This window comes from Panthera uncia (assembly GCF_023721935.1).
Source record: "Panthera uncia isolate 11264 chromosome A1 unlocalized genomic scaffold, Puncia_PCG_1.0 HiC_scaffold_16, whole genome shotgun sequence".
NCBI classification, from domain to species: Eukaryota; Metazoa; Chordata; class Mammalia; order Carnivora; family Felidae; genus Panthera; species Panthera uncia.
This window is the reverse complement of record NW_026057576.1, coordinates 65,817,516-65,840,210: the sequence shown is the minus strand read 5'-3', so window position 1 is coordinate 65,840,210 and position 22,695 is coordinate 65,817,516. Positions and strand designations below refer to the sequence as shown.

The 22,695-nt window shown below is 40.8% G+C and overlaps 1 non-coding gene across 1 annotated transcript; it reads right to left on the bottom strand.

Annotated features, from left to right (window-relative positions):
• Nucleotides 1-19,834: 19,834 nt before the first annotated feature.
• On the bottom strand, nt 19,835-19,937 carry LOC125934250 (U6 spliceosomal RNA). Its single transcript, XR_007461287.1, has one exon. It is a non-coding gene; the product is annotated as a U6 spliceosomal RNA (small nuclear RNA).
• Nucleotides 19,938-22,695: the final 2,758 nt, after the last annotated feature.

The following is a 22,695-nucleotide window of genomic DNA, read 5'->3' as shown; positions in this document are numbered from 1 at the left end:
TGGCTATAACATGTACATACCATTAGACATAAAGAGCTAAAATCCCCATTGGAAATATTTATTTTCATTGACTTAACCTAAAATTTTGTTGTCCAAATCATTTCCCTTCCATTGGACCCGTCAACTGCATCTGCTACACCACACACACACACACACACACACTTAATGATTGTTAATGACCTCAGCTGTACTTTTCCAATTATCAGTGAGCGAAGATTTATACTTTCAGAAGAGTGCAATTTGGAGTATAAAGTTCAAAAGGTTACCTTAAGAAACTCCTCTACAAGTTGTTTTTTATTCCATTCTCTCCTCCTCCCCCAAACAGATCTCTCTCTCTCTCTCTCTCTCTCTCTTAAAGCTTGGGATCATCTAGTGGAGGTTTGGAGTATGTGAAACTTTCACCTTCTCAAAAGCTGAAGCTCTGACTTACACGAAATCCTACATTGGTAGCCATGTACATGACTAAAAATGTCTTAAATTCTCACCTGTTTAGCACCGAGCAACTACTGTGTAAATTAGGCACCCCTCAATCCCTGTTATCCCTGGGCCTCACATCATCGCCAGCGTGGTGATGGAAACAACATGGGGCAGGCACCATCTGGCAGATCAATCACAAGGGCTTGTAGTCATGTGTCCACCATGCCCATTGATCAATATACTAAATAAAAATAAACGTGGCATGAAAATGAAACATTTCTTTGAGAAAGACATCAGATATTGAGATGCAGATTATGCATGATACCTGTGAATGTGCAGATGATTTTGCTTAGAATCATTCATAGAACCTTCTGAGATCAGCAAAGGACAAGATAGATACCCGTAGCTAAGGCAGCTGGAATTTCAGAGCCGCGTGAGTGATATGCCTTGGGTTGTGGAAGTGTGTGTGTGTGTGTGTGTGGGGGGGAGGCGGGGGGCGGTCAGGGGCAGGCAAGGCAATAACACAATTTTGTATTTAAAAAAGAAAATGGAAATTATTTTGTCATGCAAAATACACGCTATACAGCTTAGAGGGAAACTCTGGATGGCAGCTGTGAATCTTGAGGAAGGATGAGATGCTGAGATCTTCATGATTCTCAGGATGAGCCAAGGATTAGAACTATATTGAAACACTGATCTGAGAAGGGGGACCCTCTGCCTGCTTAGACTCCATATTTAAAACCTGCATTAGATTGGACATATGTCAGAAAGTGGTTTAGTGCCAGGTCTGAAGACGGTGATCGGACCACAAAAATGATCATAACACAAAGGAAACAGTGTAAACATTAAATGATTTCTCGTGCAGTTTGGAAATGTGAATAAGGGCTATTCTTAAAATACTTTTGTATGTTATTATCTTATGAATAATAAACTTTAAAATAAGTTGCAAAACTTCTCTCTGACACTGGTTTCATGGGACAGACTTCCTTGAGACCAAAGCTGTTATGAAAGTTATTTTAAAAAATGTTTCCATTTCAGTTTTACACCCCAAAGGTAATAAAGACTTGGTATAAACAAATACATTCAAACATGGATAAAGAGGGAAATGAAAGTCCTCTCTGTGTAGAGTGAAGATCTGACACGGAATGAAGCTCCTGGCTTATGATTGCAACGCTTAGGAGTTTCAATGTCTGACAAGGCCATTTTGTGGCAGCGTCATCAAAAATCCTCTGTACAAATATTCAGCTTCTGCAGGCATCATGCGGGGCTGACACTAGGGGGCAGACAAGCCTATGTTTATGATCCCGCCTTCTGGAAATGGGATTGAGGCTTCAAATAATTGCTTGCAGACCTGACGAAAGAAGCAAAAAAACCTGAAAAACAAACCAAAAAACTTAGCAATCCTTTAAAATAAAAAAATAAAGAAACAAAGCAAAACTGGGCTGTGTATTTTTGCCCATTTCAATAAAAACACCGACAGCTAAACAAAATATGTGTTTGCATATGAACAACACACACCAGTGCTTAAGGAAGGAGATCCCGGTACAGCCTTATGGCTGAAGCCAGTGTGGCTGGAGGACAGTGTCTCAGGGGTGAGTGGCCACATCAGGTTGGAGAGGTAGGCAAGTTCACATCTGGCAAGATCTTGTAGTCCTACAGAGGTCCAGGCATCCCCCTTTCCTGCTGTATGGATACCTTTGTAAATGGTGGTAGGGTTCTTGGGGAAAGGACAAGGTGATATTGATACAGACAGGAAGCATCATCATGACCCCTATTGGAGTGAGAACATAGGAGTAGCTTCCTAAATGGAGTCTTGGTCCAGGCCAGCTTTCAGTGGGAACATGGATCACACAGTGCCAATTTTCTCAGTCCCCAAATGTATAGCTGAGATGGACATAGGTAGGTTGAAAGAAAAATATACGGGAAAAGTTATATCCTGGAAATTTTAAGAATAAGAAAGCTCGTGTGCATATGTTAATGCCAATTGACTTCCAGAAAAATATTGTCAGAGGTATACACACAGGGAAATGTCATGATGGTAAGGAGTCATTTCATCAGAACATGAACACCATAAATGTAATATGCCCAATAATGAAGCTTCAGAATACATGAAGCCAAAACTGACAAGACTAAAAGGAAAATAGAGAACGTATGATCAAAATTCAGGACTTGACACCCCCCCTCCTCAGAAATTGGTAGAACCACACACAAAAAATTGGTAAAGCTATTGAAGATTTTAGCAACATTACTAATTTTGCCTTACATTCACAATGGCAGAACATTCGATCTTTTCAGGGGAACATAAAACGTTTGCCAAAATAGACCATGTGCTGGTACATTAAATAAATTTTAATATAATTCAAAAGATTACAGGGTATGTTCTCGGACTATACTGCACCTTAAATTAAAAATAAGTGACAATGGTGTATGTTTTTAAAAACCCAAATATTTGGAATCCATTTTTCAAAGATGAAACCTCCAAGGAATTAGGAACACACTTCAAGCTGCATAATAATAAAAAGGCAGTAGATGAAAAATTGAGGAGAGGCATCTGGGTGGCTCAGCTGCTTAAGCATCTGATTCTTGATTTTGGTTCCGCATTGCGTGAAGCCTACTTGGGATTCTCTCTCTTACTCTCTAAATAAATAAACAGACAAACAAACAAATAAATAAACGAACATATAAAAAAGAGAAAGATTGAGGCAGCTAACATAGAACTAGATGGTCAATGCCTGTATTAGAAAAGGAGATAAATTAAAACCAATGATTTCAATGCACCTTCCAAGCTAGACTAAAATAGCAGCTTAAATCTGAACTACTAGATATGAAATAGTAAAAATAAAAGCAGAAATCGTTGAAAAAGGCAAAAGGGCAACAACAGAGAAAATTAAAACCAGAAGACACTTCTTAGAAAAGACTAATAAAAGAGAAATAGCACTACTCAGGAAAAAAGAAAAAAAAAGATAAATATCAGCAATGAAAGAGCATCTCACTACAGATCCTACGATCACAAAAAGAGAAAAAAAGGAATAGTCTGAATAATGTTATGCCAATAAATTTAATAAACTCAAATGAAAAACAAAATCTCCCAAACCTGATACAAAATAAAGAGAAAATGTTATTTAGGATATTGAATTTACTATTAAGAACTTTCCCCCCCACACACAAAAAAATCCCTTCAGGTTATAGTTTCACTGGTGAATTCTATCAAACACTTAAAGATGAAGTCACTTCTACTCTTATAGAAAGTAGAAGGGGAATACTTTCTAACTTATTTTATGAGGTCACTAACAGATATCAAAACCTAAAAAAAAAGATTTTCCAAAAAAAAATTATAAGCAAAAATCCCTCAAGAATTTACATGTGGAAATTCTTAACATAATATTAGCAAATTGAGTCCACAATGTAAAAAAAAGGCATTTTTATGGAATGTGCATACTTTTATAGTACCTCAGTATATAGCACAGATAGTATTTTTAGTATATATAGTATTTTTTGTATAATACTTTTATACTAAAAATATTCTTTTTTTATCTGAAGTTTACTTTTAACTAGGAATTCTGTATTTTTACTTGATGTATCTGGTAACCCTATGAGTTCAAGATACTTGGAGTCTTTCACATAGTAAATGTTCTTAGGCTGTTGGAATGGATGGGTTGGACATTGAACAGAAAGTAGTCACCACCATGCAGTTTCTAGATCATTGTGCCTAGGAATTAGTGTTCCTGAGGACATATAGTTTTGAATATCAGTTTAAGTTGACAAGGACCCTTTGGTCCTCGCATAGCACTGAGATCACTTTCTAGCTGTCTTCTTACCACAAACCAATTTGACCAAAACAGACCCCACATCCAGAAGCAAAGACTGACATCATATCCTATTGCCAAAGGAGCTTCTGAAATCAAAGGACCAAGTTAGAAAAGTGTACTGATTGATCTTGGAAAAGTTTTCCATAAAGTACCATAAAACAACATCTTAAAATTTAGGTGGAATATATTTCCTGACTACCCCAGGAAACAGAGTTTACTAGAATATAAGTTAACACTTCCAAGGAAGAGTTATTTTTAAAAATCCAAATAATTAATGCATCTAAAGACAATTATAATTTAAGAAGTATCCTATTACTTGATTATTAAATCATTAAAATAATTAATTAATGGTTTTGCCCTGATATTGCTGAAAGCAATGAGCATGGCAACTTTTCAAAGTAGTAGGATTTTTTTTTTAAGGAAAAAAATGTATACAACGGTCATAGCCGTATTTTTCTAGTTTGCCAGTGCGGCTCTGCCTTCAGGGTGAAGGCGGGGTCCAGAACCTTATCTGGTTACTTCTGTGTTCCCAGACCCCGCAGAGATGCTCAGAATGCTTTTCTGTGAGTCTCATTTCCATTGCTTTTGGTCCTAGCTGACAATAGAGGACCCTCCATTCTTCTGCAAATTCTCTCCTAATTATTTCTCAGGATTACTAGAGTGTGCCTTGCATGTGCACGCAAACAAGTTCTGTTCACTCCCGCCCTGTGGCTCTGGATGTTTTCTAGCCCTTGTGTTCTGATTGAGCCCTGCTGGGCAGATGATGGCTCTGCACCGACAGAGAAGCTCCTTCTCCCACATTCCTCGGCCTCCCTCCCCATGCCCCCTGCCTCTGAGGTAGGTATCAGGGAGGCACCAGGTTGTCTGAAACCCCCTCTGTTCTCTGCAGAAGTGGGGAGACACACACTCTCTCTTTTGGTTAATTCTTTGTCTCCATGACAAAGCAACATGTACCCAATGACTTGCAGAGATTTTAGTAAAATAACTCTCATGCTCTCCATCATTTTCATCTCCAGTAGATGCTGTACATTCCTGCTAAAAGGCAACAGTGACATCTGCTGGTAGAGGGAAACATTTCCTGGTACAGCTGTTTCCTTTTGTTTTGTTTCTCCTTTCAGTTTATGAAACTCTACAGTCAGGTCAAGGCAACCCTGACCCATAAGAACAGATCTAATTCCTGCCTGGCCATAATTATTTTATTTTTAAAATAAAATAAAATAAAATAAAATAAAATAAAATAAAATAAAGTAAAATAAAATCACTGTCTAGCATATGATATTTACTATTTCAGTAACTATAGGGGATTCAAACAAAACAGATGAGCAGGTCAAGACATCATTGTCTAAAGGATCTCCCATTTCTAAGAACACTTAAAACGGAAACACATTAATTCGATAGCTGTTTTGCACGATATAGAACAAGTTTCCACTTTCAGTTCTGCAAAGACACAAAACAAACAAATGAACAACAAACCTGTATCACACTCAACCATGGAGATGTAGAATCCTGATTAGATGTGTGAACTCTAGAGCTGTGGAGGCTGGGTTTGAGTCCCAAGTCTGCCTTTTAAACCTATCACCTTGGGCAAGTAACTGAATTTCTCTGTGGCTCAGTTTTCTTATCTGTACAGTGAAAATAAAGATAATAATACTTACCTCATAGCATTGTCATGAGGATTAAATGAGCTAATAGGTGCAAGTGCTTAGCACGGTCCCTAAAATAGAGTAAGCACTCTATGAGTTGTAACGAATATTATTATCTCATTTAAATGGTGTTAGTAAATGTTTCATATTAATCCTAATTAGCTGGAGAAGACTTGGGAGTACAATAAATAAAACAAACAACTCTAGAAATGTCAAATATTTCATCAGAATGAACATGAAAACAAAATGAATCTGCCAGGCAATCCTAAACCTTACAAACCTTCTTGAAAATTTAAAACTAGAAATGTCTTTGCTGTTTTAAAATTTACAAATTATTTTATTTTTACTAGCCATTGGCTATTCTGAAAAAGATCAAGAGAAAAAAGAAAAGTCTTTTTTTTTTTTGCATTATGATAGAGTTGGGTTTCTTTTAGAATTCCAAATGCATGGTTTTATCATAATTTTAAAGTAGCTTTATATTTTCAAGATGAACAGATATTAAATCTTACATTAACTATAAGCAGATCCTCAAGACCAGCATATGTCAAATGACATCATTTGAGTCACATTAATTGAAACTTAACCTAATACAAAAACCACTATTGTTTCAAGAATTGAAACATGGCATGGGGCGCCTGGGTGGCTCAGCTGGTTAAGCATCTGACTTCAGCCTAGGTCATGATCTCACTGTTCCTGAGGCTGTGCTGGGCTCGGTGCTGACAGCTCAGAACCTGGAGCCTGTTTCGCATTTTGTGTCTCCCTCTCTCTCTGCCCCTCCCCCACTCATGCTCTGACTCTCTCTCTCTCTCTCTCTCTCTCTCTCAAAACTAAATAAACATTAAAAAAATTTAAAAAAAAGAATGGAAACATGGCATGAATCAGAATTGATTAAGAATATTTTGTCCTCTACATTAAGAGGGGGAAAAAATGCTCAGTGACATTACACAATAACAGTTCCCCGAGGTCATTGCAGATTCAGCCTACACATCTTTGTTGTTTTAAAACAGAGGTTCACATAGCCCTGGGGCAGAGCTATGTTAGGGGTACACAGACTCACAGGGAAATAGAGCAGAGTCTTGTCAACACTTTTTAAAAAAATCAACAATGCAGGTAAAAAAAAATTTTTTTTTGGTATTTTAAAGTTTTTATCAGACATATGCACAAGTAAAATTAGCAGAATTCCATGTCTCCACTTTATCTAATGGAATGATTCAGGTCATTTTGAGAATTACTTTGCAAGATTAAACTGATACAAGAGGGCAAAGAGCAATGCCATTGTCTACTAAAGTGATTTCAAATCTGTTTCAGGTGAAGAAAAGGGACAGCCTGTCAAAGAAAAAAAATCCAAAAAACTTGTCCCATCAAAAAACTCAAACAACAAATTTTAATGTGCCCCAAGCATAAACTTGAACAGTTAACTGATAAACTGAATTAATCAATTTTCACAATATGTGCAGGAAAGCAGAGAAATGACGTACTTGGTGTTTCACTATTTTTTGCTTTCTGCATGAAGTGGTTTTGATCAATTCGTAAGGAATTTCATGGTGAAATACCAAAGTACGTGAGTTTGTGGTCTGGTTCTAATTAAAGTCATTTTCAAATGGGCAAAACAAGCAGGTATCTGCAGAGAAGGCCCATTTGTGACAGAGTCCTGCATCCAAACACTCCAGCAGCCACTGCTGCCTCCATCGGAAATGGTCTTTTTTTTTTATTTTAGGGGTATATTCAGTGGCTAGTAAAAACTGAATGATTGGCAAAACTTTTTAAAAAGCAAGCAACAATAAACCCAGATGAAATGCTCAGCTAAACACAGTTTATCAGCTCCCTGGTGCATTTTGTCCAGCCCGACAGCTGCCAGGAGGGAAATGCAAGACTGAAAGAAGATATAGCTATCCAAAAACGCAGGAGAGAGAAAAACTAAAATATTACAGAAATTCTGAATTGAATGTATATCTTTAAATATATATAATGCACATATGACATATAAAGACACCAATATAGAGTATCTTTATATGTATATATGTGTATATAAAACACACATTATATATAATATTATCTATATATTATGTGTATATATTATATAACTAAATTACCATAACCTTGAAAACCTCAGTGAAAAAGATGAATTTCTAGCAAAACTGATTTTTTAATGGCATAAGGAGAAATAGAAAATACAAATGAGCTAAAAACCTTTCTTTCTTTCTTTCTTTCTTTCTTTCTTTCTGTTTATTTAATATGAGAGAGAGAGAGTGGGGGGGGGGTGCAGAGAGAGAAGAAGAGAAAGAATCCCAAGCAGGCTCCCTGCTATCAGCACAGGGTCTGACATGGGGCTCCATCCATGAATCATGAGATCAAGACCTGAGCCAAAATCAAGACTCGGATGCTTAACTGACAGAGCCACACTGGCGCCCTAAAAACCATTGTAAATATTGCATTGTAACCACCAAAAGCACATGCCAAAGTTTTGTACAAGTGTATCCTACCAAGTTTTTAAAGAATAGATAATTGGGTGCTTGGGTTGTTCAGTTGGTTAAGTGTCCAACTTCGGCTCAGGTCATGTCTCACTGTTTATGGGTTTGAGCCCCACCTCAGGCTCTCTGCTGACAGCTCAGAGCCTGGAGCCTGCTTCGGATTCTGTGTCTCCCTCTCTTTCTGCCCCTTGCCTGCTCCTGCCCTGTCTCTCTCTGTCTCTCAAAATTGAATAAACATCAACAAGTTAAAAAAAATAAAGAGCAGATAATCTTCATTGCCTTCTACAAAAATAGAAATCAAGTATTCTTTTTACTATTCAGTATGAATTCTCATACTGAAAGATTATCCCAATTTTCTATACAGCTAGCTGCTTACTCAGTAAGTCTGACTCATGCATCCATATCCAAGGGCTTCACCCCTGCGTGGGTTTATGTCTCCTCTACTCAGACCTGATTCAGTTGAAGGTGTGAATCCTTGCCCACACCCTGAGTCAGAGGTGCTAACCCAACTAAAGCCAAGAGATGGGACCGCAACATTCTGCATCTATTAGATTTTACTCAGGTACAGTTATTGATCTGCAGACAGACATCCTGGGAAGTTTCTTAGCAGAAGGGCTTTGTGGAACCCTAATTATTTCAATAAACTGCACTTATGTCCTACACCAGCTGAGTCTAACATCCAAAATGTACAACGGCAAGAATCACCTGCCAACATGGGAAGTGTGTGCTGAATTCATTCTAATTCATAGATGGATCAATGAAGACAATTTTCCAGTGGTCTTTTTTATAAAACACACACATCAGCTAAACCAACTTACAGCTGTAGCCTGCAAAAGATGTGTGCTAAAATATTTTCTGACCCAGGAGATTTTTTTTTAATGTTTTTATTTATTTTTGAGACAGAGAGAGACAGAGCATGAGCTGGGGAGGGGCAGAGAGAGAGAGCGAGAGAGAGAGAGAGAGACAGAATCCAAAGCAGGCTCCAGGCTCTGAGCTGTCAGCACAGAGCTTGACGCGGGGCTTGAACTCACGAACTGTGAGATCATGACCTGAGCTGAAGTCGGATGCTTAGCCAACTGAGCCACCCAGGCGCCCTAAAGAGATTTTTTTTATTATAGAATTGTCCTTGGCCCTAATTCACCTAGATATGTTGTTTAAGACTTCTGTTACTATGTGTTAAAATGCTTTTGAAGTTAAACATTTACTCATTCATCCCGCAGTCTTTTATATGGTCCCCTATAGACTAGACTGGATTCATGATGTGAAGGAGAAACTGATGAATAAGACAGACGAGGTCCTTGCTTTTATGAGATTTGTATTCTAATGGGAGAACACAAATAAGTAGTGAGTAACACAGTTTCATGTAACAAATAAGGTAAATAAGAGAAGCAGGATAACAAGAGAGTGATTTAATGGGCCAGGGTTGGGGTGGGGGGGGGGGCGGTTAGATAGAGTGATACAGGAAGACTTCTTGGAGAAGGTGGCATTTGAAACAAAACCACATGCTGGGAGTCTTGGGAAGATCAGGCAAAAAGAATTCCAGACAAAACAATCAACAAACCTAAAGAGCCTATGTTTGAAATGAGCTTTCTGTGGTCTAGAGACATCAACAAACCTAGAGTGCCTGGAGATAGTAAATGAGGTAGATGATGGTCCAATCCTACGTGGCTTTGTAAGACAAAACATGGAATACTAGGAAAGACTGAGACACAAAGTAATGTACTTTGATGACAGTTTTTTTAAAAGAGACTTTATTATGACTTACAAATTATTACAAGGAAGAAATGCTTTGTAGATTTCTTTGTAGGTTTAAAAGAATCTTTTATAGTCCTTTTATATGAGTTGGTTTTCCCAGAGATAGAGGAGAGAGGTCAGAGTGAAATAATTATCGCAAGGTTGGTGGGCAAAATCCATCACCCATGACAAAATCAGTTAACAACTTCAGGTGAATAAACATTAAAGAAAAATTTTTTAAATGTTTTTATTTATTTTGAGACAGAGAGAGAGACAGAGCATGAGCAGGGGAGGGACAGAGAGAGGGGGAGACATAGAATCTGAAGCAGGCTCCAGGCTCTGAGCTGTCAACACAGAGCCTGATACGGGGCTCAAACTCACGGACTATGAGATCATGACCTGAGCCAAAGCCCGATGCTCAACCGACTGAGCCACCCAGGCGCCCCAACATTTTTTTTTAAACAACAAGACGATCTTACAAATGTGATTTCCTATAGTAGACATTTTTAGTCTCAAGGACACATGCCAACAAAGTCCTGAAACTGTTAAGAACCCTTTCAAGGTAACAGGAAGGCTCTTTGACCTCCTTGACAAATAGCTGGACCCTCATCCATGAAGACCAAAGAACAGGCAGAGATGTCACTCAAATTTGGGAGTGACTAGCAGTATATATATTAGCTACATTTCCCTCATATTTATCTAGCAACAAGCAATTCTGCTTGATAGCCTGTCTTCTCAAGGGCTCATGTCAACAGTCTTCCATTCCTTCGGGATTTCTCATTAAACTCCAAGGGGAGGCACGTGGCTTCCATCTTCAGCTACATTTTCTGAATGAGCAAATATGGGGTTTATAACTTACTCTTTCTACAGAAATTTGGTTTTATTCTAAGTGTAGCAGAAAGTCATGGAGACTTCTGAAGTAGGAAAGCGATATGATGTTATTCGTATTCTAAAAAGAACATGAAGTCTTTAAAATGGATGTTGGGGCCTAAAAGTGAAAACAGAAACACTGACTAAGAGGTCATGGAAGCCTCCAAGGTGTAAGAGGGGGGCTTAGACTCAGGGGCAGGTGGAGCTGTGATCAGGGATCAGACTTGATAAGCATTTTGGAATTGGAGCCAATAGGACTTACTGATGAGTTGGGCAGGCACCTAGGAGAGGCGGTAGAAAGAATAGAATCATGAGTGACTTTGGGGCTTGGGGTCTGAGCAATTGGATGGTATGATAATGAGATGGAGAGGATTTTGCAGGTGTGCAGCAGAATCAGAAGTTCTGCTGGGTATCTGGAATTTAAAGTGGTCCAGGAGACATCAAGGTGGAGACAATTAATAAGTAGTTCATTATATGTCTTTGGTAATCAGAGCCAATTTCTGGGAAGATATGAACTGATTCTATGCAACTGAATGGGGTTTTCTAGGGAAAGAGTGTGGATAGACAAGAGAAGATGACTGGAGTGAGCCCTGGCACATTTCAGCGTTTGCAGGACAGAATGGCAGAAGGACCCAGCAAAGCTGCAAAAAAAGGAGAAACTGATGAGGGTGAAGGAATACCAGGAAAGCAGGTTGTCCCAGGAGTCAATGCACCATAAAAAATGTATGAGCTTGAGATATTGCCCCTGGACATGAGAGTCTGTGTGTACTAATCAGGACAGTCTCCATATGCTGCCGGAACAAATGGCCCAACAAGCATCCATTTCCCACTCATGCTACGCGTGCAGCTCAGGTTACCTGGCTGCCCTGCTCATTGTGGCCACTCAGGGACAGGGGCTGGTGGGAATTCTGTTTTGACACGTGCTTCCATGATTGGCAGGACAGGGGAAAATGTGGTCACACATTGGCTCTCAGAGCTCTACTTGAACATGACACAGGCCACTTCCTTTCACATCTTATTGGTTAAAGAAAGTCGGGTCCACAGTTAACCTCAAAATAGTTAGGCAAAAGCCATGTTACCATGCTCCCAGCAGAAGGTGAAAATAGCCTGAGTGATGATCAGGCAGTGAGTTGCTGGTAATAAGTAGAAGTGGGATGTCATTGGTGCTATTCATCACTCATAGACAGTTAGAGACCAGAAAAGATTTTATTTTATTTTATTTTATTTTATTTTATTTTATTTTATTTCATTTCATTTTTAATATAATTTATCATCAAGTTAGCTAACATACAGTGTGTACAGTGTGCTCTTTATTTTGGGGATAGATTCCTGTGATTCATCGCTTACATACAACACCCATTTCTCATCCCAACAGGTGCCCTCCTCATTGCCCATCACCCATTTTCCCCTCTCGCCCACTCCCCGCTCCTGAAAAGATTTTAAAGAAGATTCTTTGGTTCATTTCACCTAGCCTCGGCTTCAAAACCAGCTAGGATGGGGGACTTTTCATCCATGTGGTTTCACAGGAACAGGGGAAAGTTGAGTATTGGTAAAAGTTCTGGTGCTTTCTCCTAAGACACAGCTCAGCTGCGTAAGCACAATGCCACGCTGCCTTAGGGATGAGTTCCCAGTCCACTACCCATGTAGCAGGGTCCAGTCAGGAGACAAACATTTTAACAGAGAGAATTTGGTAGAAAGAACTGTCAACTGGATACAAGGTCATTAACTACAAGAAGGAGTCAAAAAGAACTGTAAGGTTTAACAGGGCAGTAATGGTGGACAGCAGTTATAAATATCATTGCTGAGGGGGCAATGAACAAGGAAGGAATCTGGAAACTTTGAGGAGGACCTTTCAGAGATGAGACTCAGAACTTTGGGCTGAAGGAGTGGTCGGTGGAGATACAGGCTCCTCAGGAAACGTCACTACAGAGCACCTGCCTTTGAAGCCCAAGAGCCACAACCAGTGCCATGAACTCTGTGGGCATCTTAGCCCTCCTTGTGAGTGGATGTCACAGTGAGAACAGAAACAGAGAAAAAGAGTCATCCTGTTGTGGGTAGAGTTCATGCTGCAAAAGATACACTGAAGTCCTGATCCCGGGAAACTGTGAACAATGACTTCTTTTGGAAAGAGGGTTTTTGCTGATGTAATGAAGATGCAGGATTTGGTGAGGTCATAGTGGAGTATGGTGGGTCCTTCATCCAATATGGCTGGCGTCCTTCTATGAAGAGAGGTACAGAGTCAGACACACAAAGAGAGCGCTGTGTGATGACAGACAGGCAGAGAGGAGATGACCACGTGGTGATGTGTGACATTGGGGTGATGCATCTACAAGCCAAGAAACGCCAAGGACTTCCAGAAACACCAGACACCAAGACAAAGGCATGGAACAGATTCTCTTCCAGCACCATCAGAGAGAGTGTGGTCCGGCCAACACTTTGGTTTCAGACTTTTAGGCTCCAGAGCCAAGAGCAAATAAACTTCTGTTGTAAATTACCCAGTTTGTGGTAGCTTATGGCAGTTCTAGAAAACTAGCAGACTGTCTTTTCTTCCCCTTCCAGCCCTCAGCCTCCCGTCAGGACCACCCGTGGGCAGGCGGGGAGAAATGAGGTTCCCTGGAGTCCCCACGTCACAAAGCAGGATAAAAAGACTGTGTGGAGCTCAGAGGCACTAAAGTAATAATGGTTACAGCCTGGGAGATCTTGGACAAGCCAAAAAACTTCTACGACACTCAATTTCATCTCATATCAGATGGAGAACAATCCAACGGGGCCTCCTAGGAATGTTGCAAGGTTATATGTGAAATGCATGTAGTTGGCTTAGTTTCATACTTGCAAGAACCCCCCCCCACACACACACTTACTAAGATGTCTCTACATATGCTTAATATTTTTCACGTGAGTTGAAAGCAAAGGAAAAGTTACCTGATTTCCTGAGGGAATTTATGGCACACCTACCTTTCTTTTGGGGAAATAAGAGCATAATGAAATTTCAGCTCTCATGACAATTTAAAGCCCCAGCATCTGGAGATGGGGGAGGACCCACGTGCAACCCCTAGAAATCCCAGTCAAAAGATGTTACATTTGAAATAAGTTCCCAAAATATCCAAATTAACTGGCATCCTGAATCTTTTCAGCAACCTAATGAAATGAACTTGAGATGAAAAACAGAGCAGTCAATTAAAAAAAAAAAGAATGTTATATAAGATATAGCAGCAATGCCAAGACCAGAACCGCTAGGCCGCTTTACTTTTTTAAGAAAGCACCTCTGTCACCTCTAACTTGTCTGGGTGGGAGATTTTGATTGCTCCCAGACACACAGCACATTTCCCACAAAACTAAGGGTCATTGGTCGTCTGTTTCACTCTCTTCCATCTAGGTTAATGACCTAAGTTTTAAAATGAAAGAGAAAATGAAAACAAAGTGGGACTCCTTCTAAGAGACCGCGGGACCAAGTTTGCTCAAGAAAACAACGTTAAGGAGGCGACAGAAGTACAGATTCCTTGGGTATGTTCATGCTCAGAATTCTCAAGAGTTGACCCCAAGGAGGGGGGCACCACGAAAAACTGGGGTTTGCTAGTGTAGTGTGTATATTACAGGGCAATGGCTGGGTCCTGAGGATGCCTCACCAGGTCAGATCCCATAGCTTGGTCCATAAAGACAATCCACCCTCTGAAACCGCTCCACCTTGTTGAATGGCTACCAGAGGCCAGAGCCTGTACTAGGCACAAGGCAAACAGTGATGAACCGGACACAGACTTAGAGCCTAGTAGAGAAGACAAACTCTGACCCATAATGGCATGTGTGACGATCCTTCTGCACACACAGTTCTCACTGTGTTTAGAACTTCCAGAAAACACTGTCATTTAGGTCATCCTGGGGCACCTGTGATTCCTCATGAGATCCTTAAAAGGCTTATTTTAGTCCAAAGCTGTTCTTTTGGAGCACAAACATTCAAAACTCAGCATGCATCTTGTGGCTGCAGCTGCAGGGTATCTGGCTTCTGCTGGCCGCCCGGGTTCTTTGACCGCATCTCTGGCTGAATGTCAAACGTCCACTGGTTCTATATCTCTTAGAAACTCACCTAAGAAAGTGCTCTGAAATCGCCTGATTTTGCGTCATCCCACTGTGATGTGTGGTTCCGAGGGAGTATTCTGCCAGAGGCATAGATCTTCAAGAGATTCCTAAAATCTCTAATGGTGAATGGCCATTGATAAGTGGTCACTTGAGCACCAAGTTCAGCTGCACCAGATTGGTGTTCAATAAAGTGTGCTGGGAGCGTGAGGGAATAGACCACTCTTCAACACTTCACATTAAATGAAAACTCATAAAGAAAATTCATGACAAAAAAAACCATTCAGGGAAAAATACCCCATTTTCTGATATCAAGAGATCTATGGAGTTTCAGCATGGTTATCCAAAGCCCTTGGAATGTGGCCCCCATGTTTCACGTAGCAGTGCGGGGACACAGAGCTAAAAAGAACACAAGATAGTCATTAGTAGACTCTGAATTAGGAACAGTCATGCCAAGATTTTACGATTTTTAGAAGGAGGAATCAAAAGACATGCGTGAAGTTTTAGGAACCAGTGAATTCTCTTGGATATTTGAAGAAGGAACATGGAGTGGCTCTTAAGTTTGTCATATTCTGCTCCAGAACAGCCTTCTCACTAAGACCTCTTCTTTTTTTTTTTTAAATTGTGCTACTTTGGTGTTTTCAAATTGCTCATTGTAATCTGACATACACTTGACTCAAGAGCCAGAAATGCTATTAAATTCTATTTCCTTATGCATTGTTTCAAAGGAACTTATACAACAGTTCAGTACTTTTAAGCAAGTGGGCACAATGAAGCAGTCCTAATCAAATATGTTCATCGGCAGATTCAGCCCCACACGTGAGCAGAGCGCTGGCACTTATAGGACCCGCTTGGCAATTTCCTATAGACACCCTCTCCACCAGCATCAGAAACTCGGGTCTGAGTGTCCCATGAAGGGCTTCGTCAAAAGCTCCACATTTTAAATAAGCTGACAGATTTCAAGAACTTTTAGAAGGGGAGCAATTAAGAAGGCTTAGTTTTTATGGTTAGGCTATCACTGTGGCTTATCATAAAGCTAGAAGTAGGGCTCCCAGGGAAAGATACATAGGGTCTTTGAGAAAATTACATATTGATCTCTTCTATAACTAAGTCCACTTAATTATTGCCTGTACTAAGTCTATAATACCAATGAAAAGATACGGCATGGTGTCAAGGTAAAGTCTGGAGTCTGGAGTTAGACTTCATGGGTTTCATATCTTGAGTTTGCTGTTTTCCTGAAGCTGGGCATGTGACCTTCAAACGGTATGCAGGATCACTGCATCTCATTACTTCATATGTAAAGTGGACATAATCATAGAACCAACTTCGTAGACAGAAGTGTTGTTATGAACAATATATAATGTGGAAATCTAAAAAAGCATATCTGTACTACATACAGAGCCTTTTCTCCCAACAAGATTGTGATTTCATTTCAGATAGGCATGAAATATTAGTTACTTTTTATTCTATGCTGTCTGGGATGGTATTAGGCACTTGATAGTAATGCTTGACATTGCAGTCGACTCTAACAGTTTTCTTATGGTGTGTTATTATATGTTCAGTGTTTAGCCTGGTTCAATCTCTAAACCGTGAGATAGGCAAGAGGTATTTTCATCTCTAATTTACTACTGAGACAACAAAAGCCTCCAGAATTAAATAACTGGTCTAAGGTCATCCGGTGAGACATATGCAAAGCCAAACTCTGAACGGCGGTTTTTATTCTTTCAAATACAGGGGCTGTTCTGTCCATCACCAGCATATTCTTTAGAAGGCTCTCAGTTAATATCTGTGCGTGTTTTGGTTGATTGACAGGAATGCAAGTCATGCTGAATTCTGGTACCTGGAGAGGCTACTCAAGGAGGATTTGCGGTACCCAACATAGAGCGCCTTTCTGTGGTATTCTAGACTCAGCCCTGCCACTCCAGTCACTCGGCTTCAGGCATGATGCCTCTGGGACACTGCTGTGGCCAAAGGATAAGGTCACAGAGGGAGACTGAGAGCAAGAGCAGAGGCAGGTCCAAACTGGTCGTTGTTTATCCCTGCAGACAAGGCAGGCTGAGGTCAGCGCACAAGGGCAGGGAGGGGAAGGATGGTCCCAGCTCCTTTATGGAGCCCAACACACTACTCTCCTGAATGCAGTGGACTAGCTCTCATTCCTTGTTCCCACGAAAATGTTACAGCAGTGAGGGTTTGTCTCTGGAGCCGTCCACACTACACAAGGAGAAAAATGTGGGGATGCAGCCAGGATGTAACTCACTAGAAAAACATGTGCATGCGGCCCCATGGTTATATCTCTTGATAGGTAACAGGTTCACTTTCCGAAAGAAGTTAAAGATGGGAGCCATTGTTGGCAACTGCCCTGATATGTCTGAGGAAAACAGATTATTTGCAGACTCCTAGTATCCTTCCTGTCCTCAGTAATTTAATAAGACAAAAGCTTGAATTGTGCATAGAGCCAGCTTTAAAAATGTCAGTTATGAAGAGATAACTTGCTGTGTCAGTCCTTGGGAAAGAAATCCATGTTACTGCTTCCTTGCTGCCCCACCTCTCTGTGTGTGTGTGTGTGTGTGTGTGTGTGTGTGTATACACAGTGCTGTGGAGTGATTATATAACTCCTTGGGGCAAAGGTCTTTTTTTTTCACAGTTCCTCTTTTGTCTCTCAAGGCATTATTATCTACCTATCATCCCCTGTGGGTGGAGGGTCAGCCCCTGCAGGCAAAGTCCACCCAGAACCAAAGCCTTTCATAAATCACACATGCCACGTCCAAAAGACATCACCACTCAAGGGTCTGAGGGGGCATGACCCAGAAATGAATAAAAGGGGTGCCCTGCAACCTGGAGGCTCAAGAGGTTGATGAACTTATGTGCCCGCACCCATGCGGAGATGAAGCCAGAGGTAATCCATTTCATTCAGAGTTTATAAAATAATTCTGTGGCATCGAACAGGAAACCAGAGGTGTTGGAAGTCAACCCAATGAACTCAATCAAAGGAAACCAAATTTTGATGTCCGGTGGTCTACAAACGTAAGAAGTAGTAACTTAAGTGTTTCTTCCTCATTGACGCTTCCAAAAATATTCTTGACTTTGGTACCTTTTCCGTGGTTGAACCTGAGTCGATCAAACAAGTGGTTTCCTAGTTCAAGGCCAGGCCTGACTTCATGGATGTGCAGACTACCCAGTAGCCCAGGGCCCATGTTCAGAAGGGTCCCTTGTTTGGCTTAATCCTGTGTTGTTGCGTCTTGAAATGTTTAATCATGCTATCTTTGAACTTGTGTTTTGCAAGTGAAATGTGATGGGACAGTGGAGCACACGTGTGAACAGAGAAGTTACATGCTATATGCACGTGCACTGCGACACTTTGTAGGCCTATTTACAAATAGAATGGATGACATTCAACGAGCAAAGAATTCTGGTGGATCCACAAGGCATGGCAGTTCAGTGACTCAGTACAAGTACCAGGCAAATAAGTTGGGTCTTATAGCTGGGTATGAAGGGTCATTGACAACCCCTTTAGGCCATGCTTTCTGTTTAAAACAGAACCTGCTTCAGACCCGGAGGAAGACAATGACACTCTAATGAACACTAATGAACAAGGAACCCTATCAAGGAACCCATTCTTTACTTGTGTTACTTTCTTGAGTTGGCCAATAATACTGAAAATGGTGACCCAGAAAGAAAGGAAAAGATAGGGTAATGGTTTCTTTTCTGTTCAGTCTTTCCTTACTCTTCAGTAAACTGAAAATAGAGTTGGTAGAATGTGTGCTGTGAAAAGCAGAGTTGCTTTTGTGCAGTGTTTCCACTGTTGCAATAAAACCACAATAGACACACAGGTATGAGCTTTGAAATTTGGCTTGTGTAATTTTGAGTATGCTACCTGAGAGACGAAGGCTCTTATATTTTCATTTAAAACTAGTATTGCACCCTATAAAGACCAAAGGTACATTTCGTGCTAATCACCTAAATATGTTGATTTTTCTGGGGGCGCCTGGGTGGCTCAGTCAGTGGAGCATCCGACTTTGGCTCAGGTCATGATCTCATGGCTTGTGAGTTCAAGCCCCATGTCGGGCTCTGTGCAGACAGCGCAGAGCCTGGAACCTGCTTCAGATTCTGTCTCCCTCTCTCTCTGACCCTCCCCCACTCACACTTTGTCTCTGTCTGCCTCTCTCTCTCAAAAATAAATAAACATTAAAAAAATTTAAAAATTAAAATGTTGAATTTTTTCTGATTTAGAATGACATTAAATAGCAAAAACCAAATCAAACCAAAACAAATAAAAAAAAAGAAAAAAACAAACCCAATTACCATGATAAATCAAAAGGAGACTTCAGAAGAAAGGAAAAAGCCTTATGTTTTAATACTTTTTTTTTTTAATTTTTTTTTTAACGTTTATTTATTTTTGAGACAGAGAGAGACAGAGCATGAACGGGGGAGGGGCAGAGAGAGAGGGAGACACAGAATCGGAAGCAGGCTCCATGCCCTGAGCCATCAGCCCAGAGCCCGACGCAGGGCTCGAACTCACAGACCTCGAGATCTTGACCTGAGCTGAAGTCGGACGCTTAACCGACTGAGCCACCCAGGCGCCCCACTTTTTTTTTTTTTTTTAAAGAGAGAGAGAGAGAGAGAGAGTGGAAACAGGGAGGAGAGGGGCTGAGGGAGAGAGAATCTTAAGCAGGCTCTAGGCTCAGGGTGAAGCCTGACCCCACGACCTTGGGATCAAGACCTGAGACAAAATCAAGTCAGTCGCTCAACCGGCTGAGCCACTCAGGGGCTCCTATTTTATTGCCCTTAAAGGCATTTTCTCTCCTACTTTTTCTTTCTTTTTTTTGTGGAACGCTTCACAAATTTGCGTGTCATCCTTGCGCAGGTTCCATGCTAATCTTCTCTCTATGGCTCCAATTTTAATATACAAGCTACCAAAGCATGCACTCTCCTACTTTTTAAAAAAGAAGCCCCACATTTTCATTCTGTAATGAACCCTGCAAATTATATAGCTGACCCTGCTCAAGGCCTCATACATGCACAGGTCTGTTGTGCAAAACAGAGACTGCTGTAAATGTCTACTCTGGGTGACAATGTCAGAAAAGGACACTGCTCTAGGGTTCAGCCTTCAAAGGGCAAGTGGCTGTAGCCACGGGGTGCACGCATGGTAAGAAGGCTTCCCCGGAGCTGCTCTGTGGTCATAACTGCTCTGCAGAGTTGCTTCTCAGGAGCAGAAGCTTCTAGCACTGGCCTCGGTCTTCACAGGCTCCCACCCTGCTCTGTCCATATGGGAGTCACTGTAGAATGAACCCAGAAACTAAAGCATAGCGTGTTGGAAAGCAGTGATGACCAAATGGCAATATTTTCTTTTCAAATAAATATACAATAAAATTACCAAACGTGGATGTGTCTATCTATTCAGTGTCTGTGCTGCTGAAGCGAGCACTGGGTGTATTTATTCAAAAAATATCCCTTGGAGATTTTGCCGATCCAGTCGCCCCTAGTTAGAAATAAAATAAAACAGAAAGGTCAGCTCTGGAGACTCAAAAGACTTGTAAAACCACAGGACCAGTGATTGGTATGTTTGATGTGGACAGGTGGGTTAGGGAGGACGGCAAAGGCCAGACACAGACCACTTTTGAAGATGGGATCGAGAGAGGAGTGAGTCATCTGTTCTCAAGGTGCAGACTAACCAAACGGGGCATTCCTCAATTACCACTGGACAGTGTTGAGGATTTCACAAGCATCTGGGTACGGTTTAACTCACAATTGGGATGAAAGCAGGATTTACAGTTAAAGGGGATTAGAACTGTTTTTGCGATTTAACCAGATATCAATCTGGCATAATTAGGAAGGGAGGAACAAGAAATAGCTTAATGATGTCACCTGGCCATCGTACATCAGTGCACATAGCAGAAGGGGCTGACTCCCGAGGACTGTCTGTGGCAAGTTGGAGAAAGAAAGAAATGGCTTCTTTGGCTAAATCACTTGCGTTTTTATTCTTTTCTAAACATGAGCGCTAAGATGAGCCACTCTAAGATTAAACACGATGCTGTCTTCACATCCCATTCCATTTCAACCTCCTCTTATTCACCAGCAGCCCATCCATCATGGACATGAGTGTGTCTGGCTTACTGTTCATCAGGCCCAGGCCAGCTGGAAACTGTTTGGGGTTTCTCACTCAAACCAGATTTCAACTCTGATTTTTCGAAGGTTAACAGGTTAGTACAGCGGTCTGTTGTGTCAACAAGGCCCTAGAAAAAAATTAATCGTGAAAGCCATATCAAAAGGTCAAATGGGAGAAACTGAAAATGCTATCATAAAAAAATTACATAAGCCTTTTGTATGTGTTTCTGGGGCATTTAAATTCAAATGCAGAAGCATGACAAAGAAAATAAGATGATGTTGCTCAATGTGGTCGCCGCCAGGGGCAAGTGACATAAGACACTAGCAGGGGAGGGAAAAGAATTTCAACAGCTCATAATGGCCTAATGTTCTCTAAAGAGTCTAGTGAAACAGGAGAAATCCTAACAGAGGTAGGAAGGGAATGGAATCTCTGGTAACAAATTACTTCTTTAGTGTTAGGTGAAGTTAACGCAATCACCATGGGCTGCTATAGAACTTGCAAACGACCGACCAACCGTTACTTTAGCACTGAAGAATTTGAATCTCTGAACTTCCTTTAGAGTGTTAAGTGTGGTTGATGTTCCCTTCACATGGTGAATGGAAAAACGTGGGGATACGGAAGGTAAGAGCGGTGCTGGGACAATTTTGTTCTATTGGCTTCAAACTCCCCATCCTGCGCTGGCTGTTGGTAGCGCCATGGAGGCTCACAAAAGCCACGCATTGCATTATGGGTGCCTCAGCAAAGGAGAGAGCATGAAGGTAGGTCTACATGGTGAGTGTCTGTGTGTGTGCACAGGTGGGTGGGAGGAGTTATGTCTTAGACATAAAGACAAAGGTAATGTTTGTGTGATATGCTCGTATAGTTAAGCTTCCTTTTCCTGGCGAGAGACTTGGAACAGCCTCCTGAATAAAACAAGAAGATGGCTTAATAAGCCATGGGATTCTGGCCCAATGTTCTTTCCATCACTTCAAAGGTCCAAAGAAGAAAACAAAGAAATAAAACCTGAACCACAAAAGTAAACACCAGAAGATGAAAATCTGAACAAATAGTCAAAATATAATATACGCTTAAACATAATGGTATGTAACTAATATAAGACATGTGAAAGGTTAAATCTTTAAAGTAACAACAGCAAGCTGGTTCCTTTCTCCGAATAGTTTCCTGGGATATCCCCTTTACCTAGTAGGAATTTACTGATAAGATAATTGAACTAGGGGTGCCTGTGTGGCTCAGTCAGTGAAGAGTCTGACTCTTGATTTCAGCTCAGGTCATGATCTCCCAGTTCATGAGTTCAAGCCCCACATCAATGCAGAGCCTGCTTGGGATTCTCTCTCCTTTCTCTCTGCCCCTCCCCTGTTCATACTCTCTCTCTCTTAAAAATAAACTAAATAAACACGTTTTAAAAAGATATTTGAACTAAATACCTGCTCAACAGAAAAACTAGTGGATAATTAGGTGTTGTACACATTTGAAATAGCTTTTATTAAACTTCCCTACTCAAGCACTTTTAAAAACAATTTTTTTACTTTTATTTATTTTTGAGAGCTAGAGAGACAGAGCACGAGTGGGGAGAG